The sequence below is a fragment of the Schistocerca serialis genome, chromosome 6 (assembly GCF_023864345.2).
Source record: "Schistocerca serialis cubense isolate TAMUIC-IGC-003099 chromosome 6, iqSchSeri2.2, whole genome shotgun sequence".
NCBI classification, from domain to species: domain Eukaryota; kingdom Metazoa; phylum Arthropoda; class Insecta; order Orthoptera; family Acrididae; genus Schistocerca; species Schistocerca serialis.
In genome coordinates this window covers 120,607,601-120,635,580 of record NC_064643.1, presented here as the reverse complement: position 1 = coordinate 120,635,580, position 27,980 = coordinate 120,607,601, and the positions used below count along the sequence as shown (strand labels likewise).

The following is a 27,980-nucleotide window of genomic DNA, read 5'->3' as shown; positions in this document are numbered from 1 at the left end:
AATCGTTGCTGGTGGCCACCGATGTGTATGACACGGGGATTGTCCTGACTCCAGAGAAGGCCGTTGTGGCTGTTGAGAACACCATCACGGGTGACAGAAGCCTCATCCGTGAACAATACAAACTGGTCGGGGTGTATGTTGTTTATCACCCGCTGCCTGTTCCAGTGTACAACAGACACCCGGGATCTATCCGAGAGTGCAGCAGAACTGCATGCGGCGTTGCAATACATGCACTGACACTGGTGCTCGTCAATTTGAACAATCACTGTGAGCTGCGTTATTCTTATGTGGTGTTCACTGCGTGTGTCCATAACACAATAAACATGAATTTACGACCAGTGATTCCCTGTCTCAATACAATCGGTTATGGTCCCACAATCACCTGTTCCAATTTCACCCAAAATGTCTATGACACCCCCCCCCCCCCCCTATATGTACGTCGCAGTGGTTCTATCACGGGTCATAGCGGTAGAAGTGAGGCGCTACTCTGCAGCGTTAAGTTTGTAGGCTTCCTCTGAAGCTGATCGAAAGGTATTCGACAACCATTTTATAGGAGGAGACAGCTGAAACCTAAATGATTATGAATTACGTACGGAAATATGAAGTGGAAGTGATTTAGAGCAGTGGATATTAATGCTGTCTGTAATTGTAAGGGACTTTCAATTATATTGTTAAAGAAGTTCCCAGCACCCGGAATAGCTGGGCTGCGTCAGGGGGATGAACAGATGTGGTCGCCTTCTAATCTCTGAATAGCATTACTTGCAATTGTAGCTTTTCCTGCCCATCTTTGACTGCAACACTAACGTCTAACGGTATGAAGATACGACATCCGCCATCAGTGTTCTATCCTCCTCAGTCGTTCAGTAGTATATAACCTACACCCAGTTTTTATTTTTTTTTTTTCTGGCTCAGGGAATAAACTTAGCTCGCTGTACCTAATTGTAGTACATACTTTACATAATGTGCTTTCAGTGCATCACTTGTTATCGTTTCTGTATGTTCTCAATAGATAAGAGCAGCTGCTCAAAAAAACCGTTTTCTCGCAGTGTCAGCGCGTCTTTCAAAAATGGGGATAATTTCTGTTTGTCCTTATTAATTGTGAGCTAGGAAGTGCATAGAATAAGCCGCAATATGCTAATACACCCTAAACTATCAAACAAGTGATTTTTCATTCCATCACAACAGTACTATGATATTTTTTTGACTTAGCGCTGGATATTTTAGTTATTTTGTAACATAAATAGTATTTAGTTTGAATATGTCAAAAATTTTGGTGAATCAGACCAGTTTCTTAAATTTAGTATTTTAATCTTATTTTGTCCAGAATAATGGAGTGACCACCAATTTAAATTTTTCAAAAAAATGGTTCAAATGGCTCTGAGCACTATGGGACTTAACAACTGTGGTCATCAGTCCCCTAGAACTTACAACTACTTAAACCTAACTAACCTAAGGACATCACACACATCCATGCCCGAGGCAGGATTCGAAGCTGCGACCGTAGCAGTCGCACGGTTCCAGACTGCGCACCTAGAACCGCGAGACCACCGCGGCCGGCTAAATTTTTCACTCATGAAATCTAAGCTTAGGAGTGGGGAGTCTGTATGGGATGAACTGTATCGTCCAATATTCTTCACTAAAATCCTTACTGACATCCAAATCTTTGAAAACGGTCCATTCACCGCTCAATGTTATTGTGGCACTGCACTACTTCCCCATTCGTGTCTTTTCAGGGGAGCAACTGTCCCTAAATTCATTTTTGTGTGTGAGAATGCGCAGGTGGAGGAGCCCTCGGAATGGAGGGTATTGTGCGGTGAACTGACTTGTCCGCCCGACTTAAACCCCATCGAGCAGTTGTGGGATGCGTTGGGGAGACGCACTGCAGCACGTTCACGTGTACCACCATAGGAACTCCTTGCCAACCCTCTGGTCAGCATTGAAAGCACGTTGTCGACCACGCACTGCCATCTGGGGCGATTACATGTCCAATTAAGAACCATGTCATTAGATCATGATCATCAGATAAAAAATCGACGTTGTCTTTCCAGTTAACTAATTTCTTTCCGTCAGTGTATCACTAAGAAGGTTCCCAGTATGTCATTTCTGAGCTGCATCCCAACTTAACAAGTCCTTTGTCCTTCTATATAAAATAAACAAAACAACTTACTCTTTTAAGCTCATGTTGAAGCACGCACGCCAGCGCAGTGTGCGGGCTGATTCGGCAGCCGTGCCGTGCGTGTGAGCTGCGCGCCGACCAGCGAGTCTCTTCCTGGACGGCGGCGGTCAGTGCCCCCCTGACCCCGCGGCCACTCGCTCAGCTAGGGGCCGATCTATCTCCAGAGTGTGCGGGGATGAGCGCGGCTACATTGTGCGGCGTGACGACTAATTAGCAGGGGCCGGCTCGGCTGGCCGGCTTCCACACCGGCTATGGCGGGAACCGCCGGGGACGCAGATTTACGATTGAGAGGAGGGGGCGAAGAGGACAGCCGCGGAGCACGGACCGCACTGCGGAACCTCTGGCGTGTCACCGGGGCTCCACAAAATAGACTAACCTGTCCCGAACGTGTAAACCGCATAAACTTTTCAACAACTCTGTTTGTGCGGCCACTTCCCGCAGAAAGTATATAAATAGTCGTTTCTTAAGTCGATAGCTAATTTTTCTCTCTGTAATATAATATTTGTTAACATTCGTCTTTTATATGAGAGGCATTTGAATAGACATGTGGAAACACGCCTATCAACTTTCGTTTATGTACCATTACTGTTTCAAATGGCTCTGATCACTATGGGACTTAACATCTGAGGCCATCAGTCCCCTAAAACTTAGAACTACTTAAACCTAACTAACCTAAGAACATCACACACATCCATGCCCGAGGCAGGATTCGAACCTGCGACCCTAGCAGCAGCGCTGTTCCGGACTAAAGCGCCCAGAACCGCACGGCCACACCGGCCGGCTGTACCATAACTCATTGGTGCTGCGTTTTTTTTTCGTCAGTGTACTTACAGTTTCGAAAACATCCCACAACATAATTTTTTCGTTAATTCAGTGCTCCAGTTTACTCACCTGTCTTGCTTAAATCCGCGTTTCTTCTCATCTGATCACAGATTATAAAAGAGGACACACTTCCATTACACTTACGAAAAATCGGCACATATTCGCGTCGTTTTTCCGTAGGTGTAATGTACGGGCGCTCTGTAACGTCCTAACCTATTATCAGATGAGATGAAATGCGGAATTCAGCAAGGGTAATGAGTAAACATTGTATTCATGCGAAAATTATTGTGTGAACTGTTTTCGAATCTACAAATTAAAATTGTATTTTCGAGTAAAATCCACTGAAGATGCCATTAATATAACAGGCGAAACTTGTTTCGAATGTCAATAAATGTTACACTGGAGCAAGAAAATTGCGTTTTGAAGTTATGGAGCGAAATGAACTATATTCCACAGTATAAAACTGAGGATAAGCTTCAAGCATCCCTGTATTGTCTTCAACGAATCTGCTCTGCATGTAACACGAAAATCTCTGCACAAAATACCAAGATTATTGCTGTTAGAGTCAAATATGCAGTCCGAACAAAAATAACTCTATTGAGCAAGGCTAAACTTTCAATATCTTGACTATGACGTAACTTATGACACTGATCTTCACATCGACCACAAATGAAGAAGTACCACGCCATATTGGTACAATCCAGAGAACATTATCTAGGAAAGCGAGAAAACAAACACGAACGAAATTTTGTAAATTAACGTCACAGAGGAATGAATGACATGCGCTAAACATCTTAGTAAGATACAGCGGTCATAGATGAGAATGCTGAGACCCATTGAACGTTGCAACAAATTACAAAATTTAAAAACGACGATGGGCGTAAAGGACTCAACGTTTTAAAAGTAGAAGACAAAATGGAAAAAAGATGGCTCTTACACCTGAATAGGATTCTAGATGGAAAAATATCAAAAGACACTTTACTATAGAGACCGAATGCAACAAGAAACATCGGAAGATTAAGCATACTTTGGTATCAACTTCGTCTGCCGGCCCAGGTGGCCGAGCGGTTCTAGGCGCTTCAGTCTGGAACCACGCGACCACTACGGTCGCAGGTTCGAATCCTGCCTCGGGCATGGGTGTGTGGATGTCCTTAGGTTAGTTAGGTTTAAGTAGTTCTAAGTTCTGGGGGACTGATGACCTAAGATGTTAAGTCCCATAGTGCTCAGAGCCATTTTGAGCCATCTTCGTCTGTGACCGGAAAAGGTGAATCACGTGTCCCTTGAAAGAAGAAACAGGGTTATAGCACGCTTGTCGGACGTATATCGTGTTCCAACATTATGAAATACCACGAAGGAAACGATCGATTGGCACATAACCAGTACGAATTCAGAAAACATCGTTGTTCTGAAATACTAGTGGCTCTTTTTCGCACAAAGTATCAGTGATACCTACAGGGAATGTCAAGTTTATTTCACATTTCTCCAGGAGGGTTTTGACAACGTTCCTACCAAGCGGCTTCTATTGGAATCACGTATCTATGGAGTATGGTCTCAGCTGTTCGACTACATTCGTGATTTCTTCTCAGAAAGGTCACAATTCGTAGATACTGAGGGGAAGTCATCAAATGAAACAGAAATAACATTTGTATATCCCCAAGGAAATGTTATAGACCTTCTGACGCTCGTAATCTATGTAAACGGTTTAGGAGGCATAGGAGGCAACTTGAGCAGTCCTCTTAGATTGTTTGTAGATGATGGTGTCGTTTACCATCTAATAAAATAATGAGAAGGCCAAAGGAATTGCCAAATTATTTTTACAAGAAATTTGTATGATGCAAAAAATGGCAACTGATGCTGAACAAAGAAAAGTGTGAGGTCTTCCACATGAGTACTAAAACAATTCCGTGAAATTTTAGATATCAGTACAGAACAAATCACACAAAATTAATGACTGACAATTCAACTAAATGCCTAGTCATTAGAGTTAACACCAATTTACATTGGACCCATCACACAGAACATTTTCTGGTGACGGTGAGCAAAGAAACCGTTTTATTGGCAGAACACTTGGAAGATGCAATAAATCTACTAAGACGACTGCCTAAACTATGCTTGTCCGATTTCTTCTGGAATACTGCTATCCGGTATGGAATTCTTTACAGATGTGATTCATGGAGGAGATTGAAAAATTTCAAAGAAGGGCAGCTCGTTCAGTATTATCGCGAAATAGGGGGGAGAATGTCAGTAATTTGCTAAATTGGTTGGGGTGGAAATAATTAAAACAGAGTCGTTTTCCGTTGCGGCGAGATCTTTTCACAAAATTTTAGTCATCAACTTCCCGCTTAGAATGCCAAAATCTTGGGCTGACTTCCACCTGCACAGGAAAAAATGATTACCGTAATAAAATAAGAGAAGTCAGAGCTCGCACTGATTGATATAGGTGATCATTTTTCACACGTGCTATTCGAGAGTGGGAAGGTCGAGAAAAGGTCTGAAAGTGTTTATATGAACCACCTGCCAAACACTTAAGAGTGGATTGCAGAGTAATCACACACGAGTAGGTACATGACAACGCACGAATGATAATGATTGTAGAACTGCACATAACCGATAATTTTGAGAGTCATGTTCGATGTGAAGCCCCTGGTTGCTGCAATAAGTCCCTCCAATGGTCGTGGCTTGGAATCATTGAGGGTCTGGCTATATTGCAAGGATTCCTTTAAAAATCTAGCAGAAACTCTTCTGACACAGACGAGAGTCTACATAAGTGTACAGAAACCTTAACACGCTATACGAAAATCAAGCAAGGTGCATTCTTTAAACATACAAAGAAATCATGCCTTACAATAGCTGGCGGATGATGCCGAATGTGTCAAAGGGACGCAACATGTACAAGCTGCACACAAGTCTTCGTTCTCAAAAACGAAACCTTGCGTAACAGTTTGCAAAATCAAGTTTGCCAGGTTGGAATTAGGTACTTTCGTACTAATGATTTTAGATCACGATCTGTCTTATAGTCTGAATACATGACGCAACTTTGAAATAGGAAAAAATACACAATATAGGGCAGCAATTCCAATGATAACTTAATAAATAATTCTCTACGTCATAGAATATCGAATGTGATCGATCTATAAGAAAATTATATCCAGTCTCCGACATGATACATGCAGAGAAACTGAGTGGCATTTTCCGTTTTAGAACTCGTATAATAAAAAAACCTGAAGTGTCTGAAATTAATATTTGCAAATATCGTCCTCCCAGTATTATTTACGATAAGAGATACTTTCAATCATTCGCTTATGCCCTTCATGTTTCCATTTTTTAAGCTATATACGGTAATCTGAACATTTAGAAATGGTGAAAGTTTACTGCTGCCTCAGACGTTTTTCCATCGGAAAATTAATTTGTGGAATCCAAACTAACAAAAACAGAGAAATTATTGTTTCATAAAAAGGACCTAATATTATTTATCATGGCGGCGTAAAACAGAAACATAGAAATTCCATGAACTTAAACTTAAACTCCTATGCGGTATTCGCAATCATTCCATGTCTATATGATAAATTTACTCCATCGTGCAGAGCTTAACACAGTTTACGTGTAGGTAGAAAAGATAAATATTAAACCTTAAGTCTACCCCCACGTCTCGTCGTTGCTCACAAATTACGCGTCCTCACTCAACTCTAACTCCCGTACAACAATAAAGCGACGTGACTCCAGGTCCGGGTATTCGGTACTACTGACAGTATGGCTCCTGTTGTTCTGTGGTGAACACGAAAATGGCGGCCCCCCGGTCGAAACGTCGTGGAGAAATTTTGGTGTAACTTGTGACAGTAATAGTATTACTGCCAACTTGTGGCATAACAGAACACGGGAGAGTTAAATACCGTGTTTTTACCGCTCTAGCGTCTTATAACTAAGACGTGTCATATTGGTTGACTTAGAAGTTGTTTATACTGTATTTTAATTTATTGTTATTGTATATTACATGAAATTTTGTTTTATTTTGTTACATGTTAAGTTCATGTGTGATGCAAAGCCCCGACGACAGTATTCTCGCTGCGGCGGGCGAAGACGCTGTACTGACCAGGATCACAACTGAAGCGACGGTCAGCGATAGCAAGATCCTGCGACTGTTACTGACCTCTGAGATTTTCGTCAAGATTTCATTAAATCCACTGCAATTAAATGAGAAAAGAACACCTAGTTATAATTGAAATGTGATGGTGTATTGAGTCACTCTGTCTTCTGATGTCCAATGACATCTGTACTTTATGATACGGCGACAATAAATCAGTACGCACGCGACAGCATGCGTACAGATATGTTCCAAAACGCTGCGCATAAAACGGAATTTTCTGCTACTCATACATCAGGTTCTGTTGGTGACAGAAAGGTAGGGCAAGTGTTTACGATTGCCCTTGAGCTACGGACCATCTGTATACCCAACAGAAAGATCGTCTTAGGGTCCACTATCCTACAGCACAGGGTCAAAATATGAATGCCACACACTTCATTCAGTTCATGCAAATGGAGCAAGTCCGTTGGTTCTTTTTGCATTTGACGTGGTCTATGGTGGGCTTGAAGGGCCTTACGGAGCAACCATTAGTTCATGAGCAGTTTCTCGGAAAACCCCAAACAAGGGTTTTTTAACATATTTTCGCCAACCAAGATGGCTATGCGCAGCAAATGGCTGTAATTTGTGCGATATATTCCTAAGATTCTGGTCTCTAAGAAGTTTTAACATTTTCTAGATATTGTTATCACTTTCCGAGATACAGAGTTTCAAATTTACCCTACTTGTGTACGTAAAACGTGCACGTAAAACGCGATGTGAAGAGAAAAGGTGGTTTGTAAAGTGACGTAGCACAGAGAAATATATATAGTGTGTCCGTTATCAGCAGAAGAATTCTGGAAACCCCAAGTTGTGGTACTGAAGCACACGCAAAAGTTTTGTGCACTTAAAATCCGGTATGAGGTGTAAAATTAGTTATGGATTATTTCAATTTCATATAAGTAAATTAACAAGACTTAAATGACCCATAAAGTTATTTTCACAGGAGTGACATGCCCTGCTGTGGCAAGGAGAAGGAGGGGACCAGCGAAAAAATGCTCTACCAGCTGCTTCATTCTATATTCCTCAGTACCTTAAAAATTTTCTCAAAACTATTGGTCTGCGAACATATTCTCGCTATTTTATGCAAGTAGAGAAGGAACAGTGGCAGATAGTAGACAGTGGTTGTGTTGTAGAAAGAGCGAAGGAGGCAATGGCAGTGTCAGAGAATGAGAGGGACACAGCGGCAGTGGAACATAGTAGACAGTGAGAGTAGAGTGACAGGAAAAGAGGTAAGGAGACAGTGCCAGTGGGAGATGAATAAAAAGAAGCAGAAAGTGGAAGCGGGTGAGAGGCAGTGATAATGAGAGAGTCTCTGACAATAACAACGAGAAAGAGACATAGTGAGGCTGAGAAGAGACAGTATCAGTGGGAAGAAATTAATGAGATAGTAGCAGTAACAGAGAGCAAGAGGGAGAGAGTGACAGTGAGAGGAGTCAGTAGTAGTAGTAGTAGTAGTAGTAGCAGTAGGAAGAACGAAGGAGACTGTCGCGGCGAGAGAGGAGACAGTGACAGTTAGAGAGACACAAGAGGTAATGACACCGAACTGGGCTGAATGAGTGAATGAGATTGGCCAAGTGAGAGTGGATGGATTAGTGGGTGTGAGCATTTTGGGCAGGTTGTGGGACTGAGAGGTGACTTATGTGTGAAAAAGACTGCGAATATGTTCGCATGCTAAAATTTTTGCGAAAATTTTTAAAGGTGTAGAATGTAGAATGAGACAGCTCGTACCCCACTTTTCAGTCAAAATCTTTAAATAAATATGAGCATACTCGCCTGTTTTGTTCTCCGATAGGAGCATTTTTGCGCTAGTATTCTTATGAAGTGAAAGTTATTGCTCATTATACTTATGCAAGAAATAGAAAGTGATAATTATTTTTTCAAGGGAAAGGATGAAGTCAGTTTAGTTGCTGAGATACGAAAAATTCATGATATTAGCAGGAGAATTTTTTCAATTTCTAAATTCATTTGAGATCTATAACATAGCCCGAGATTAAAAAATATAAAACAAGCTTCAGGGATAAATATCTTTTACCGCTTACGTCAGAAATAGTTATTTTCACGAAATGGGGCAAACTTTGCCAATCCAGTCTCGTTCTGATAGCGCGAAGCTGCTAAATGAACAAACAAAAAATGTGACGAGTTTATTTCAAGGTTTAATTGCTACTTACCCTCACGGTTGAAAGAAATCCGAGCACGCCCGAAATGGGTGATTAAAAATTCAAATATTTGAAAACTTGAAAGTTCGGAGGAGGGGCATAACGCCACAAGCTGTCGATGCTCTTTGTTCAAAGAATAATGCTGTTTTTTCCTATGTTGAAATTCTTATGTGGCGACACAGGGGTACGGTTTCTCCCACACACGTGTGTGTTTCGACTAATGTATGTAAACACATCGTAAGGTAAACAGTAAGCCTAAGCAAAGTCATACTTCATGTGCCTCCACGGGAGGAATTGTGCCCGTCTCCCCCATTTCCTCTTTCCTTCATCACCTACAGTGGACAAGTGCCGTATTGCGAAGCCACCAGCCCCTACAAATAAGACCTCGAAGGCGGAAGTGCCGACTGGCCGGTAGCTGTCTCCTCCGAGCTGCCGCTGACGAGCTGCACACAAGTGTCATAATTCGATTTCTCAGAAACTTCGTTCAGTGGAAGAGGAAAAAAAAAAGTGAACACATACCTCGGATTATTCGTAGATACTCTACTGTTTCTGAGAAAACGACAATCAAAGTTTTCGACGTAATTTAGATGCCTTTTATAGCGCAATGATGCCAGCCGAAGTGGCGGCTCAGTGGGTAGCGTTACGGCTTCTCACTTATTTTATATTTCATTTATCTACTCATGTCCGTAGAAGCTTAATACGCAAATGTTTCTTATTAAGATATGGGTTGCAAGGGCGTTATATTAACTGTAAAACTACGACGCGTTTCACAATAAGTGTCATATATTTATTATACAACAGATGTGTAAATGGTATTTTCAAGGGTTATGATCTTTTTAATTTGCGCCAAAGAAACTGGTTTAGGCATGCGTCTTCGAATACAGAATACAGAATACGGCGCAGTTGTTAGATCGGTTATTGCTGCTACAATAGCAGGTTATCAAGATTTAACTGAGTTTGAACGTGATGTTATAGTCGACGCACGAGCGATGGGACACAGCATCTCCGAGGTAGCGATGAAGTGGAGATTTTCCCGTACGACCGTTCCACGAGTGTACCGTGAATATCAGGAATCCGGTGAAACATCAACTTTCCGACATCGCTGCGGCCGGAAAAAGATCCTGCAAGAACGGGACCAACTACGACTGAAGACAATCGTTCAACGTGACAGAAGTGCAACCCTTACGCAAACTGCTCCAGATTTCAATGCTGGGCCACCAACAAGTATCAGCGTCCGGACAATTCAACGAATCATGAGCTTTCGGAGCCGAAGGCTCACTCGTGTGCCCTTGATGATTGCACGACACAAAGTCTTACACTTCCCCTGGGACCGTCAACACCGACAGTGGACTACTGATGACTAGAATCACGCTGCTTGGTCGAACGAGTCTCGTTTCAAATTGTATCGAGCTGATGGAGTGTACGGGTAAGGAGACAATCTAATGAATCCATGGACCCTGCATGTCAGCAGGGGAATGTTGAAGATGGTGCAGGCCCTGTAATGGTGTGGGACGTGTGCAGTTGGAGTGATGTGGGACCCCTGATACGGCTAGGTACGACTCCGACAGGTGACACGCACGTAAGAATGCTGTCTGATCACCTGCATCCATTCATGTTCATTGTGCATTCCGACGGAGTTGGTCAGTTCCAGCAAGACAATGCGACACGCCACGCGTGGCTCCAGGAACGCTCTTCCGACTTTAAACGCTTCCACTGGCCACCAAACTCCCCACACATGAACATTATTGAGCATATCTGGGACGCCTACAACGTGCTGTTCAGAAGAGAACTCCACCCCTTCGTTCTCTTATGGACTTATGGTCAACCCTGCAAGATTCATTATGTCAATTCCTTCCATCACTACTTCAGACATCAGTAGAGCCCATGCCACGCCTTGTTGCGGCACTTCTGCGTGCTCGCGGGGGGCCCTACACGATATTAGGCAGGTGCACCAGTTTCTTTGGCTCTTCAGTGTATTTCATTCCTATTCAATTCTTATATTAATTCTTACATTTTTTCTTTGGCTCTTCAGTGTATTTTATTCCTATTCAATTCTTTTATTAATTCTTACATTTTTTCTTAAGTTTGTTCCTTAGATATATTTGATGCATTTTCTTGGATCTTCGTAGTTCCAAGCACCACGATCATCACGCGAAGACAACTTTGCCACAGTGACATTTCTTCGTGCAAATCTCACTCGGGAATGAAACGTGGTTAATATCGCAGAAGATTTCACGCATTGGTAATAATTTCGCGGCAGAGCACGCATAACGGTCAGTTTACAAAGACAGACGCTTGCAGCTGATAATGAATCAAGATACACTACAGGAAGTTTACCGTAAACAATTTCAAGTAACTATCTTATTCATTTATTGTTCTTTATTCTATCAATTTTTTAAGTTATTCAGCATATATACAATTAGCACACGAATGAGGACGATGTTATTTCACTATACAATGGAAAACACTGATACAGTACTCTTCTACAGACTTGGGTAGTTAAACGAAAAACTAAAATTAAAAAAACAGTCAGGTTTAGACTGTGGGGCGCAAAAGTTTGAAGCCCCGACGCTAGCCACTGTGCCACTGGTTCAATGGTTCAAATGGCTCTGAGCACTATGCGACTTAATTTCTGAGGTCATCAGTCACCTAGAACTTAGAACTAATTAAACCTAACTAACCTAAGGACATCACACACATCCATGACCGAGGCAGGATTCGAACCTGCGACCGTAGCGGTCGCTCGGTTCCAGACAGTAGCGCCTAGAACCGCACGGCCACTCCGGCCGGCGTCACTGGTTCGACTGAATTGTTTTCTCCCGAAAAGGCACATAAAGTATCTCGAAACATTGACCGTCGTTTTCTCAGAAACCGTCGACTACCTAGGCTAAGCCGACGAGACACGTGTTCGCCTATTTTTACATCTCCACTGAGCAAAGTTTCTGAGAAGTCGGGTTATGGCCATTGCCGTGTTCACTTGGTGAGTGGCGGGGATCGGTGGAGCTGTTAGCGAGACGGCTGGGACGTGTGTCGGCCGGTGGCCTGTTCCGCGCGGCGTAAAACGAGGCGCCGGACCGGGCGCCGCGGCGCGATGCGGCGCTGCCAACATTCTTGGCCGCTGGCGGCGGCGGCGGCGGCAGCGGGAGCGGCGTCTGTGCCTGTGGCTGTGGTCCCAGTGCGCTGTGCCAAATCCCCGCTCTCTCCTACCCGGCCAGCAGGCACTGCTATACGGGAATCCCTCCGCCGGAGTGTCGCTCTCAACCCGGCCTCCCGATACCCCGTCTGCTGGTGCAATAACTGCCACGGGTGGTGTACTCGCCACGGCCCCGACCTACCGTGTCATAAAACTCCTAACGTCAAGCGTTGTAAATGACATCTTTTCACAAAACGTGATTTCACTGCCATTGTCTTCCCCGCACTCAGTGGCATGTCGGTAGACTTCTTCGAAGCACCAAACCGTGGAAAAATGTTTCAAACATTCATTACTGTAGCGTACATGACGACAGCAGGCATCTCAAGCTCATCCACTGTCTTAAATCTTTGTCAGTTAGTGACAATTTCAAATGTTAATAAAAATTATTATAGGTGACAGTATCTTTAGTCTAGAATATTATGGAGTACTTCCTAAAAGAAAATTCTTGCCACCTGCTACAAAAAACAAAAAACAAAAAATCGTACTTCACAAATAATTTCAAAGAAAAGTAGTTTTTCGCTTCAATCTACGGAAAAAAACAGAACTACTGCAATATTGGGACTGAAAATAATACACGAACATTCTTAAAGTTCATTGATGCATGTTATACATTCCTTCTGCGAAAACATAAAAGTATTCCGAGACAAAAATAAAAATACTGCAAGAAGTGTGAAATTGTTCTGCTGGTGTAACGAAAAATGTCGTAGTTGATGAATCTGCGTTCAGCTGAATCTTCCAGAAAGTTGTTAAGGAAACTATTAAATTAATTTTGGTAACATCTGAGACGTGATTGCTCTATCGTGTCCAGTATGGACGCATTTTATTTCCCAGAGACGTCATGTGTAGGACGTGAATTGTGTGGCTGTGTTTCCGACCTCAGTTGAAGTGCAATAACAGTAGTTTTCATGAACTTGTTGTCATATAGTTACACGTATCCGTACTGATGATGAATTCATTCCGGTATATGTATACATGTAAAGTATTGGTGCAGCTATATGCTTGTCTGTGAAGGCGAAGTGACTCAAGACCATACAAAATAATACAGCACCTCGTCAATCGTTCATCTTGGTGCTGCAGTGCACAACCACTCTCCTACTTTTCAAAGCATTCACTACGTGTAGAACAAATGTAGATTTTTTCAACAAGATCACAACTACTTGTACCTCAAGTAGAGCCAAGAGTCCCGTTAGTAACAACGCAGGTGCCGACGCGACGAGAAAAGAATGACGGTCGTCCTTAATGAGCGCACTTGCACACTGCAGGCATTAACGAGCTCCAGTCGTCGCAGCCTGCATCTGGAATTTCCTTACACCTGTGCCCCAGACGCTTCGTAATGTCAACGTTGGAACCTGGCTGTAGTATATCAACTCCGAACGCTTTGTTATTGCTGCTGTTTATATCGAAGGGGAGCTAAAAATCTGTTACGCGGCGATTGTTAGAGAGATGCTCATCATCGTAACAGCTTTGGTCCTGAGGACCTTCCGTGATGCACGCTCTGGTACGACATTTGTGATAGGAGCACCGCATCCGATTGTGCTCCTTCCTACAGACTTTGTTGTGCGATACGTTGAGTTTCTGCTTCTGCAAGAAGGTAATGCAACCAGAATCCAAAATTCTTAAAAAATATCAAATTTCGTCGAAAATTGTAGGAAATTACCGTCTCCTTAGTACTGTATGTTCACAGGTGTTCTCTGAACGCCATTGCTTTCCTCGCACACTGTCGCACCATCATTCAGTGTGCGAGTTTATTTGGCCGTGTTACGAGGCCGTGTGTAAAGTTGGAGTAATACGAAAAACTAGCTTGTTGCACGGAAGTGTCGCCTAGAAAATAATGAAAGAAAGATCGAATGGTTTTCACGATGAAGTACGAATAGTGAGATTGCACCTCGCTGGACGTGATGTTATGGCAGTCGTGCCGTGAGGCAAATAAAAACATCATTTACTCGACGAAAAAGAAACACGTTTTTCTACGTTAAGACTACAGCACTTTTAATTACATTAACTAAATAACTAGAGCGGCAGAACCATCTAATAAATAATTTAAATAATTAACAAATAAATCTATATACAACCTAGCCTACTACACTGCCGAAAAAATTAGTACGCCTGGAAAAACGACGTCGATACTATCTGATGACGGCATATGCCACCCAGGGAAAGTAGATGCACTGGTAATGTCTTCAACATCGTCCACCAACAAATAGCGTTGTGGTGTAGCTACCAGAGCGCCCTCTGTGTCGACCACCTAATAGAAAGAAGCCTCAGTGTGGTACAAACGTGTGAAGTAAGCAGGCAACCAAGCGATGGGAGACGCACTAGTGCTTGCTGCAGCCAAATAAGCGAGTTTGAAAGGGGTCAAATTGTAACCCTCGGACTGGCGTGATGATCCTTTCCGAGAATTGCCACACAAGTTGGACGTGGCGTTTCAGTTGTGCAACGATGTTGCTATCGGTGGTCGTGTGAATCATTAGTTAAAACTTCCGGGCTGAGAGGTCGTGGTCGATCTGTAAAAGTTCGTTGCCAACTGCGGGCAAAAAAACGTCAGGAAGAAGAAGTTTTACAGATCGCCCACGGCTCTCATCCCGGAAGTTTTAGCTAATGAAGACTCTAGCCGTGAAAGCCTACACGTTGCGCTCATGTGAATATTCTCACAGCCGTAGACCAGGTTCTGGACGTCGACGCAGGATCCTCGTGTTGTAAGGGCAGCAGTGGCAGATCGTTCAGCTGTCACAGCACAGATAAGAGGGCTTGCGGGACTAGACCTGTCAACGCGAACTGTTGCGAACCGCTTATTAGCAGCGGGATTAGGGGCACACAGATCTCTAGCCTTTCTTCCACTCACGCCACAGTATGGACGTGCAGTGGATCACTTGGAAGATATAGTCTGTTGGTGAGATAAGCTACAACTTTCGTTCACGTTCGGTGTTCCTGGATTGAAAGCTAACCAACGCTCGGTATGTGCAGAATGTTGTTAGATCTGTTCTTTTACAGTCCTTGCAGCAGGCAGGCGATGTGTTGTTCCAACAGGATAACGCTCGCCCGCACATTCCCCGTGATACTTAACGTGCTCTACAAGACGTGTGTCACCTTCCTTGGCGAGCATAATCTCTGTATTTGTCTCCAATCCAGCACGTGTGGAATACAATAGGACAAGAAGTGACTCGTGCGGCTCATCAACCAAGAGAACGACGAATAGTTAGAGCAGGTGTAGAATAACGTATCCCAGGACAGTATTTGCCATCTTTACGTTCGACCGGATGCCAGAATTGTTGCCTGCACTGCAGTCCCTGGAGGCTGCATCACGTATTAACATGGGTTGATACATGGTACATCAGAACCGCTTGTGATATTGACGTGTAAATGTAATTATTCCATTATTCCATATGCAATGTTGCAGTAATAAATCTTGAGTGAACTGTAAACGTCTAAAAGGGTTATTATTTTTTTCCGGCAGTGTATGTCCCTATGAGCGCCACCGCATTTCCAGGGAACTTAGTATTTAGTACGACTGGTGTCAGTCACGAGGACGCCCGACGTAACTCATGACTCCTTTCAGAGTGAGATGTTGGCTCACAGTTTGGAATAGTCTCGCGTTCCTATTGCCTCCAACTATTCACTTTCGAAATCAACCTGTAGGTGAGCGCCAAACACCCCACCGCAAGCCAGACCTACTTGCCTCGTATTAAAATGACTTTTATACTTTAAGCACTCGCGACTTTCCGCCAGGGTTGTTTCCCACGTTTATGAAAGTTCGTTTGAAAATTTACTCTGGATGGGTGACGGGTGGAAGGAATGTTTCGTCACTGCTGCAATGGCTCCTTTCGCGGAAAAATAAGTAGGTACGCGCCTCTCTAGCGCCATTTTGTCACCTGTCGCCGCCAAATCGACGGCACTTCCGTTTCGTTGCGTAGGCTATCAAGTGCACCATTTTCGCTCTGACACTGCTAATTTCAACACAAAATGAGTACACATACAAGTAAAGTTCCACACTGTATAGCCAATAAGAGCTGTAATTCCGAATAAGACACTTCTAAAACCATTTCAATCATTGGAATATTAGATACTATAGCTGCGCCATTGAGTGCCTTTCTCAAACATAGCAAGTTGGATTTTCTGTCTTCAGTCGAAGAGATTCCATGTGAGAGAACGAGCAGTGTAAGATATAGTCCCAGGTGTGTTGAAGGGGTCCTAATTCCAATATTTTCTTGGATATAAGGTACCAGACACTAGACTGCAGCCCGCATCTCGTGGTCGTGCGGTAGCGTTCTCGCTTCCCACGCCCGGGTTTCCGGGTTCGATTCCCGGCGGGGTCAGGGATTTTCTCTGCCTCGTGATGGCTGGGTGTTGTGTGCTGTCCTTAGGTTAGTTAGGTTTAAGTAGTTCTAAGTTCTAGGGGACTGATGACCATAGATGTTAAGTCCCATAGTGCTCAGAGCCATTTGAACCATTTGAACTAGACTGCACTTGACTAGGGTCCAAACAGTGAGTCTCTCTAGGACCATCGTTCACCACACTTGACAAAGGTAACTAGGTCACCTGTCGAAATACGCGTAGTAAAATGGAACTACAAGCCACGTGTGACGTCGGGAAACATATCTTCTCTTGATCGCATCGAAAAATCTCATAAAGAGAATTTTATATTAGTGACGCATCCTAAATTTGAAATGTATTTGGAGAGAAGTTCTCGACTCTCTGAGAACATCGTTATTGTCGAGTTTGTAAACACTACCAAGGATTATCAGCCATACTCGGAGTATATCGGGTTCTCATTTGTTGTATGCTTTCTTTTACCTTCTTTCATTCAGGGAAAAGTTTCACTTCATTTCACTTTCAGTCAACTGGAATTGTCCCCTTCCAGCAATAATGAAATAATTTTAAACAAAATGGAAGTTAATTTTGCAACTTAATGCTTTGAAGGTATAAACCATGTCTGAGTTTCTGCGGCAATCACGTTCGTTACCAAGACAGAATACTCATTGGTAGACGAAGTTTTGAATTTTATCTTGTTGGACAACACATGCATAGAGCATTTGTTATTTAGACCAGGAGCTCACTGTATCAGAGATGCGATTGTATTATATACTTTAAATCTTCACTCCGTAACAAAGCCAAGGAAGAACATCCGATCATGGTAGAAACTGTGAGATGTAGAGTAAGTGACAGAGAGCCCGTTAGCGTTCTGCATATAGCGACTGATATGTAAAAGTGTGTTATAATTCACGTAACAGTTGCGCATACCAAGCTGTGGGACTACAGTTCTGGGAGCAGAACCATCATACATACTGCAATGCTCCTCTTGATCATTAAGAACTATTTATTTATTTCACCTGTTCATTTATTTATTTATTCATTCCATTCCATTGTAGCCTGTTACCTATAATTTAAACACAGGCTGCACTGATTCTTACAGAAATTATGCAGCATACATTAATACTTAATTTTATCATATACAATACTACCTCCACAACTACAAGGCTCACTCCGATGGAGAATGAAAATACATTCTGAAAAAAAAATTCGATTTTAAAATACTGTTCATTGGAATAATTAAGCCATTCCTGAAATTTATCGAGGCTGTTGTGCCAACCCACAAGAAAATCATCCAAGTTTAGATTTTTGTGATTTTAGTAAATCGCTTAAGGTGAATTCCGGGATGGTTGCTTTGAAAAGAAAACGTCGGATTTGCTCCCGCGTCCTTTCCCAGTCGGAGCTTATGTTCCGACTCTCATTACCTCGTCGTCGACGGGACGTTAAACATTAACGGGCCGTTTTGAACTACAGGTTGGAAGGTTCTTTGGTTATGAGTCGAAGACTATGGATGTATCATGACAATCTTCTTGTCATATACGCTGGGCATTCACCAGTTACTTTTACGTCTATGATCAAGATCCCTATTCTACCACTGTGGTCTGATACTACCAAGGACTATCCTCGGCCCAAAAGTCACTATTCCCGTGGAGGTCCGATTAGCCTCTCAGATTTTATTTTGCTCATGTTTTCCCTTTATTAGTGACGTCAACTGCTGGCCATTTCTTAATGCCTGTATCTTCGCCATGTTAATTATGTCATCGGTTTATCGGCGTTGTGTCCCGAAAATTAATGTGTGAAGCCTTTGTGTACAATGACCATATACTCCACTCCAGAATTAATACTTATTACACTACATGCGTCAACTGAAATAAAATTCTTGCGCTTGCGACAGCCTTCACTGCTCCAGAACCTTGAGAAATTTATCTCACTGACGTGATTTGCTAACAGAGAACATTTTATGCAGTTATGCTGCCGCAAAACACTCAGCAGATACACTAATGCTACGAGGGCTACTTTCATTTGTTAATTTCCGACAGTTCGCAAAATTAAAACCACAGTGAACATCCGGTAAAGTTCAAACAAATTTCGGGCTTGCAGCCGGTCGTCGTTCAATACTTCGCACGATATTTCAACTGGAACCACACTGCCCGCCGGCAGCGCCCTCGCTGGTGGAATAGTGGAACTCAGTCGCCCTCTGCGTTGCTGTTTGGCACGGCCGTCGACGCACTCTGTCGTCTTCGATTTGAGCAAATCCCGTAAAGCTCTGCGCAGATTGCAGCGCAGTGTCTCTAGTATGCCCGTCTATCTTTTCAGTTCTTGGAGCACAATGAGCACGTAAAGACGCCTAGAAAACAGTTTCTGCTACTGTGAAGTCCAACTTACGGATTTCATGCAGGTCACATAACTGTCATGCGTTTTCTTCTTCGTGACAGTTCTCGGCTGCATAATGCAGGTGCTAGGAAGACGCTCCTGCAGCGTTTCCGATCGAAGTGTTTGATACGCACCATGCAGCTGGGACCTGGCCACCTCTGATTTTCATCTCTTCGCTCAGCTGAGCGCTGGCTATGAGGACAGCGTTGGTACAGCCCGATGCAGGCCAGCGCTGGGAATATGCGGAAGTCAACAAGGGTACTGGACAGTTGTTACCAGGTTACGACGAATGTCTAAGTCGGAGCGGCGACTATGTAGAGAAGGTGCTAGAAGGCGTAGTTAAATGTTGCAAATAAACCATTTTGATTTTCACAACAGTTTCCTTTTAGCGACCGATCGGAGATTGAAAAGCAAATAACGCTTGTATTAACTGTAGAATTTAAAACTACATATAGTAGTTAATTAAGATTATTGGTAGTAAAACCATTCTTGGCAGTAACTGACAAACAAATTATAATTATGTTATTTCGAGCAGTGTCAACAATATCCAATGCGTTATCTGCCTATTAACGAGGTGTATTGTCCAGAGACTCTGCTCATGTACTATCAACCACTTTTTTCTATGCTAATGTAGGGCGGCCTAAATTTTTACGTTAGGGACTGTATCAATGCTGAAAGATTATGGGATAAGCTACAAATTGGTGTACGTGTTGCTCAATTTATTCTCCACATGATCAGAAGTTATAAATAAATTTTAATAAAATCTGAAGCCAGTATTTGACATAAACTTTAACACTGCAGAAACAGAAACACAAAAAAAGTATTCGTAATTTCGCCCTCTATAAAAATTCCCAAAGTAAAAATATTTTAAATGCATTTTTCCCTTCTAACATTGTCAAACACATTCACTATCACAAATCACATGAAGGCCATGAATGGACAATGTTTTCAAGTTTTTTTCAGCTTTCTAAACAACACACAGCTATGAATTTGCAAGAATGTAGATGAAGAGCATGTTTCGCGATAACAAAGCAAGCATTTCGTGCAACAAATGAATCTTGCGTTTACCCATTTAAAAACAGAAACGATCTTTACAAACAGAAAATCAAATTAAATTTTAATAACGTTTCAAAATTGTGTCCCCGGGACGAAAATTGGAACCTTAAGGGGGACGAAATTACGAAGAACCCCAGATTTATTACAACGACTGCTACAGCAACATGGGCCAGACTTTTTGGTATACCGAATACACATGAGAAAGCAAAAGACACAACTGAAATAAGGCTCAATATTTGAACTAAAATCAGTGCTCAAGCAATGAATAGCAGGCTGTTAATACGACTGCTGCAGTAAGTCATCTCAGTGTGAAATGATGAATATCTCTTACACGGAAGCTAAACAAGCTATATATAACAAACTCCCTCAACAAAACAATGAACTGAGGTTACGTTGCTAAATATGTGTTAGAAACTCTGTAAACAGGAAATTCCTAGGGGGGCCAAATTAGGAGCAGGGACGACATTAGGACCTTTTATCTTGTAACGATTTGTGTCTACCTCTCTGTATTCACGTCCATACGATGCAAAGCATCAGAAGTGTACAGCTTTACTGGCGGATACCGACAAACGAATTTCAGAAGTTTGCGTGTGGTACTAACTGTGGTACTCCTGCACGATGGACCGACCGCTCCAGCCGGCGCTCGGCGAGTCGAATTGGACTGACAATTTCCGCCTACGAGATATAATGTCGCCGGACTGACACGTGACAGGCAGGATTAGCAGCGGCTGCGGCTGCGGCTGCGGCGTGGCGCGCTCCTCTTTAAGGGCGACGTGCCGGCGCGGCTCCAGCGGGCAGCAGCCAGTGGCCGGCGGCCGCGCGGCGAGGCGGCTGGCACCGGCTGACTCTGGCTCGGAGGGAGGGGCCGCTGCCGAATCGATAAGCGCCGGCTGGGCCGCTCCGGCCCACGTGCTGCCGCTGCCGCTGCCGCTGCACGGACGCTACCGACGCCGACGCCGACGCCCCGCCGCCGAAACGTGGCAACGCCGCAGGCGGGACGCCACGCGGTGCTGGCGTCGGCGCCGTGTCGCGTGGCCGCGACGCGTCCCTGCCCATCTGGCAACCGAGCACACTGCTTTCGCACATACCACGAGAGGCTCCAACTTACAATGGTGAATGGACTGTTCATTCCTCCATCAGATGGAGAAGACTAATCACATAAAAAACTTGGATTAAACAGCGGAATTTACGTTGTTACATAAACATCCTCAAAGGTGACGGGCTGGGACTCAACGTGTACCATTATCTTCCATGGGCAATATTCTTAGTACCCACTCTGTCCCAAGAGGACTCGAGACTCGCCACTTTGTGTCAGTCGGCGAATATTTGTTTCCTCGTTCCAAAATTCAAAAAATCAGTTGGCGCTTAGCACCCTCGAACGAGAGGACCTTCACAGTCTCACTCTCCTGTCCCTCTGTCCTCAGCTGAGTGGTAACGTATTTGCCTACTGTTGCAGCGTGCCTGGGTTCGATTCTCGGCCGGGTCGGAGATTTTCTCCGCCGGTGAACCGGGTGTTTTGTTGAAACTTCCTGGCAGATTAAAACTGTGTGCCGGACCGAGACTCGAACTCGGGACCTTTGCCTTTCGCGGGCAAGTGCTCTACCAACTGAGCTACCCGAGCACCACTCACGTCCCGTCCTCATTCTGGGTGCTGTGTTATCACCGTCATCACCGACGCGCAAGTCGGCGAAGTGGCGTCGCCTGAAATAAGACTTGCAACCCGGCGGCCGAACTTCCCTGGATGGGGCCTCCCAGACAACAATGTCGCACGATCATTTCATTTCACTTCCTGTCTCTCAGCCGGCCGCGGTGGTCTCGCGATTAAGGCGCTCAGTCCGGAACCGTGCGACTGCTACGGTCGCAGGTTCGAATCCTGCCTCGGGCATGGATGTGTGTGATGCCCTTAGGTTAGTTAGGTTTAAGTAGTCCTAAGTTCTAGGGGACTGATGACCACAGAAGTTAAGTCCCATAGTGCTCAGAACCATTTGAACCATTTTGAACCTGTCTCTCATCAATTAAAGTCCAGGCACAGCTTCTTCAGTTGTATAGTAAACCGAAAAGGACACGTCACTATTCGTTTGGAGTGCTCCAAGAATCCTTGCATCTTTACTGGGTTCCGTCATTAGAAGAGTTCACAGTCAGACGTGGAGAGAGTTTGGGCGACCCCTAACATGGAACGAACATGTATTGCTAGGAGCTACGAAAATTTGTACGGCTGGCTTTCTTCGACATCCCAGACCTATGTGGATGTGGTGAGAAACACATTCAAGCACATGTATCCTCGTTCCTGCTGCCCCATGTACTGCTCGCGGGAAGACATATCTGGACAACTCTGTACATTTTATGACATCTGCTTCTGAAAACTGGGTATTGCATTGATTTGTCTCTGTATTGTTCTCTGTTACTTAAGCTGAAATATATAATCTATTTTACACTCGTGTGATGCTTCTGGCCCAATTAATAACACCGAAAATACAGGTCTCCCGCACATCTTCCTGGACTGTTACCACTGAGAAAACCGACTTCAAGAGCGAGAGCACGCTCAGTCTGCCGGAATCTACTGCATAACAGTAAACACTCCGTTATACAGGGTATGATTCGTTCTTGACCACAGTTTCGTCTGAGACTACGCTTATTCAATGCGACAACCTTCCTACCTGTGGTACTATCCCAACGAGGTATGGCAGATCACCTCTTTGGTCTTTAGCACCCTGGAGAGCCGAACTGACGCATTAAGGTACGAATCTTGGCGCCGGTCGTCTTTGGATAGATGGGACGGTATCCGACACTGCAGCCGAGATGAGTAACGCACGCCTGTGCGGTGGCGTTCAGCTCAGAAGTAGCCAGATCAAGTGCTAGTGCTGGAAGAATTCGCAGCCAGTATTTGGCCGGCAATGAGGGAGCAGTGTTGGCGTCAAGACTATAATAACCAGTCTTTGGGCCAATGTCCAGTACGAAATTCCAAGCCTCTCTGTAGTGACTCATGGAGTGAAGACATGTGGCGCTGTTGATTGTGATCTGTCCAGCGATGGCCTTTTTGGCCTGTTCAAGATGAGCAGATTACGTGCAGCATTAATCCACGCTACACGCACACGGACATTACACTCACCAATCTGTGTTAATTAATTTTACGACAGTGAAGTGGGATAGTCTTTTTATAACTCTATTTTCACTGACGTCACAGAAAGGCTGGTACCATTTAAGTTGCAGTAATAACTGCATACTGCATGATGATTGCTTCGATAGAAACTGGTAGCGATTAAAGGTTTCTTTTCTCAGAAGCTCACGGAGGTATCTACATATGACTACCTTTTAATCCAAACCACTGATACTGAACGCAATAACTTTGTCAAATGACTGCAGTATGCACAAGATCTTGGTATATCACTGAATGTATCTGTAGTCATAGAAAACCAGAAAACATTAAGATCTGTCACTTTAGAAAGTTTAGTTCTTAAATAAGAGACTGGCGATTTTTATCGTGTTGTCTATAGAAATAATCAAAAAAAGTGGCGTAAGCATTGTTACCTCAGAGACTTTCCTCCATGAGTTGTTCAGCCGCCTAATTGGAACGCTTTCTCTTCTTCCACGCACGATGCAATGTCTGAGAGCTGTGCCTAAGTGCACCTGTTGAGATAGGTAACTGCAATGGATGTTTATGTTCTGTGGTGCTACATTTTCCTCGTATCATGCTGAGAGGAGAGGGTGAAACCATTTGACAGCACACAGTGTACTCCACTCGAAGTGCACGCAGGGGACCGCCGGACTTAATCATACCCGATGGACGGATGATACGCCCTTACTCCACAAGACACTATCGAAAAGTCTGGAATTTAAGTGACCCATTGGGATAAAGTCCCTCATTATGGGGAAAGTTTCTTCCTGTACGAGAATTAGAATTGAGTCTCTGCATCGAGTGAATTGAAAAATGACGTATTCTGAGGATAGGTGCCTTTAAAACTCAAACTGAGGCGAATCAGTGTTATACTAGTGGACAGGTATCTCCTTGTTCTTAAAAAGTTAGGCAACAGATTATTGCCCATCGACGGCGACATCACTAGTGAGGGAGCACAAGTACGGACTGGACCCCGAGCCTTTTCAAAGGGACCACCGCGGCAATCGCCTTATGTGATTTAGGGAAGTCACTGGAAATCTAAACCTGGTTTTAGCCGAATACGAGTCCGGCACCTGAGCACGGCGCCATCTCGCTCGATGTTGTTGTTTTTGTGCACGTAAGGAGGTACGTAGTAAGGCTCGTCGGTAATTAGTAATATTTATTCCTTGTAAAGAGATCTGACAATACTATATTTCAGTCCCTCTGAAAATATAGGTTACCGCATGGTAGTAATGTACTACACATGTGACTGAATACATGGCATATAGTTCCTTGGCGTTATAATAAATGTAAGGTTCTAAAGCAACGCTATCAAAATATATGGCTATTTATTTGATACTCGAAAATTCCCTCATCAAAATCTATGTATTTTTTGTCATTTGGTAGGCGGGTTTGTGTTTGTCCTGTTACGACCCCTCTTTTTCAGGAATGGGTAGATATATTCCTTGCCTGTGTCAATGTCAGTAACATACCAATATCGTCCAGATTCTCGATTGCCGGGACGCAAGAAGTACCTCTAAGCATAATTAAATATGTACTGAACCCTCGGTTCATGAGTCGTACTCACAATTAACAGGACTTTTTATTATTACTACTGAACGCTGTGTCATCAAATAAATATATCTCAGCTGTCAACAAAAACGAATGCTTAGCGGGGATAAGAAACAAAACAGTGAATAGTTATAACCAATTATTAGCCGTAGTTTCCTTAATACAGCTCTAGCATAGCTTGCGTGGTGTTTGACGTAGAACCGTTTCTGTATTACGTAATGTGTCCCCGTGAAGTGAACAAATTCTGAAAAAAATTCATGTACATGTTACTGGACCTGGCTTCTTATCCCAGTAACGTGATTCATTTAGTTACGGACTTGCGGCTGTGTAAGTCAGCGCTGCATTGTTTTTGATGATGGTTTTTGCGTCAGCAATTTCTCCTTCCCATAGATTTACGCTCGTACTGTATACCGTTGCATGTGGAATACTGGCAAACAAACAAGGCGGGGCATTGAGCACCTTGTTAGACACCCAAGTTAGTGAGACACCGAGATCGTTACATCCTCTACGCGCTGACTCCAAGAACGTCTGGCATATGTATATAGTTGTTGAAGTTTGAGTGTCACCAGTATAGTAGCTATTTTGTTTGGTGTGAGAGCAATCTGCCTATACAGATTAACTCCCATTGTGCGAAGTAACGGTTGTTGGTGTGTTACAGCGGCCATCTCGAGGGTCATGTCGGGATAGTTGCCGAAAAAGACCAGTATGTCACTCCATATCCGGCTCTAAGGCATAATACACAAATAATTGATATACGAAAACAGGTAGAATGAAAGTTATAAGATTCGCAGAGATACAGGTGCGAATGACTTTCCTATCTTAGCGCGGCTGACGAACAAGACGGAAGGAAGGGCCTCCCAGCCATGTAATTATTAAGTAAGAAATTACTAATTCGTTATCAGCGATTGACCTTCACTATCGGCCAGAGCCAACGGGGTACCATCATTGAAAAAGAGAAAGTAAAAGTAAAAGAAAAGGTGAAAATAAGGTATTCGCGTAAGGTAATTACTTGTATGCCAGCTAACTACATATCAGGCCATTAAAATTGTCACATCAGAAAGAATAGTAGTAATGAAGCTTTCCTTATTGTGTGTATAGATCATAGATGGAAGAATACGCGATTACATTTATGCGACATTTGCTACAAAGAGCTGCCAGCTCTGGCAGCAAGAATGTGTGTAACACGGCTGGGCATCAAGCGGAACTGAGTGTGGGTGACACATACGGGTACGCTTTACCATGCTACTTCGACTTTGTGGCAGAGTTAATAAAAGGTAATTGCTGGTGAGTAGTAACACGCCAGTCTGTTGGTAATGCATGACGACATGTTTCCAATGGGTCAGAGACGTGGAGACTATAGTCGCCAGGTCAACAGCCGAACACCGTGTCTATAGAAGCGTTCTCCTGTTGGAAGGTAACGTTACGAAGTACTTGCAGATAGAGCACAGGCATTGGCCTCAATACGCCAGAAATACAATGCCTGATGACCAAATTACCGGCTATGAATGCCATTCGAGACTGAGATGTGTACCAAATGCACCCCATGCCAACACACAACTTACTATGCCCGAATGACGATAGCACATGCAAAACGGTAACCTTCGTTCTTCTTGGAGCCTCCACATGCGGATACGTCCATCGTGATGCTATACGCAGAGCCGACCCTTGTCTCTGAAAGCGATGTGGTGCCATTCGTTCCTCCCGTGTCGTCGTTGGGCACACTACCCCCGTTGGTGCACCTGTGTCTGCTGCCGCATCAAGGTAATCCGCAGCAACGGTAGTGGCGACGGCCGTGCGTGGTGCTCCAGACGCCATCGTACAGAGCGTGTGAATGCCTGTCAAGCTGGAAACTTGCCCATTTCCTGGTTCAAGGTACGTGACGAAGCAAACTATGCAACTATCCTCTCAGGCACTAGCTGCGCGGGGTCGCTGACATCCTGCATGGCGATTAGTATTGCCCTCCTGAAACCAGTAATCCGATATTTTCATGAGACATGTGGCATCCCGACCAACGTGGACAGCTACAGCCCGAAGTAATAAACGGCAGTCTTGGTCGGGAGCGATCGTGTTAATGTCAAATTCCGACAAGTGCTGCAGTCGTTTCTCCTTCGACAACAAATTTTTTCTCAAACAAACAACATTCAATCGCCAATTCTGAATGAGAAGCCGGCCGCTGGTGGCCGAGCGGTTCTAGGCGCTTCAGTATGGAACCGCGCGACCGCTACAGTCGCAGGTTCGAATCCTGCCTCGGGCATGGATGTTTGTGATATCGATAGGTTACTTAGGTTTAGGTAGTTCTAAGTTCTAGGGGACTGATGACCTCAGATGTTAAGTACCATAGTGCTCAGAGGCATTTGAACCAATCTGAATGAGAAACCCGTCGCATAACATTTATTTGTACATGAAATGTAAACGGTATTACTCCTACGTACAACATGCGGTTGCGATACTATGCTAATCATTGTCATATCGAAGCCAGTTTGACATTTGCTTCATGCTCCCTTCATGAATTTGCAATTTTAATATCCAGCAGTGTAGTAATGTGATTTCGAAATAGGTCTTTCGGGCCAATGCACTGACATCATGTAAATATACAGAGTGTTCGTTTTAGCTTCAGATAACTAAATATCACGGAAACTACGCATCGTACGAAATAAATGTAGGTGTAAAGTTAATGTTACTAAGGTGGACATGTATCTGTGCTACAACTGACTTCCTCCTAAACACCTCTCTATCGTGGGCTGTATCAGCTTTGTATTTTCAAGTGGGAGTCGGAAAAAGTACAGTTTACTCAAACCATTGTTTTCCATTTGTGGTAGATGACGCTGTATTGAAGAAATATCAATTGTATGTGTTTCTGCAATTAAGAACCGCCGCAACCGATTCTACATTTCATTTATGATGCAAACGTAAATCTTTGTGCTCTAACGGTTGATATTTATGTCCGAAATTTATTTCTGTGTCGAAAATTTAATTGTACAGCACATTTACATCGTAAATGGAATTTAGAACCAAATTTGACAGTCCTTAGTTGCAAAAACAGGCAAACATATTTGTCGATTGCAGCGTCATCTTCCACGAATGGGAAACAATTATTTGAGTAAACCGCA

At 43.7% G+C, this 27,980-nt stretch overlaps 1 protein-coding gene and 1 non-coding gene across 2 annotated transcripts in view; both read right to left on the bottom strand.

The window, feature by feature from the left end:
- The window catches only part of LOC126484487 (junctophilin-1), an 883,087-nt gene that overhangs the window by 462,315 nt on the left and 392,792 nt on the right, over positions 1-27,980 (bottom strand). The window lies entirely within an intron of this gene.
- Trnas-cga (transfer RNA serine (anticodon CGA)) lies at positions 21,752-21,826 on the bottom strand. Its single transcript has one exon. It is a non-coding gene; the product is annotated as a tRNA-Ser (tRNA).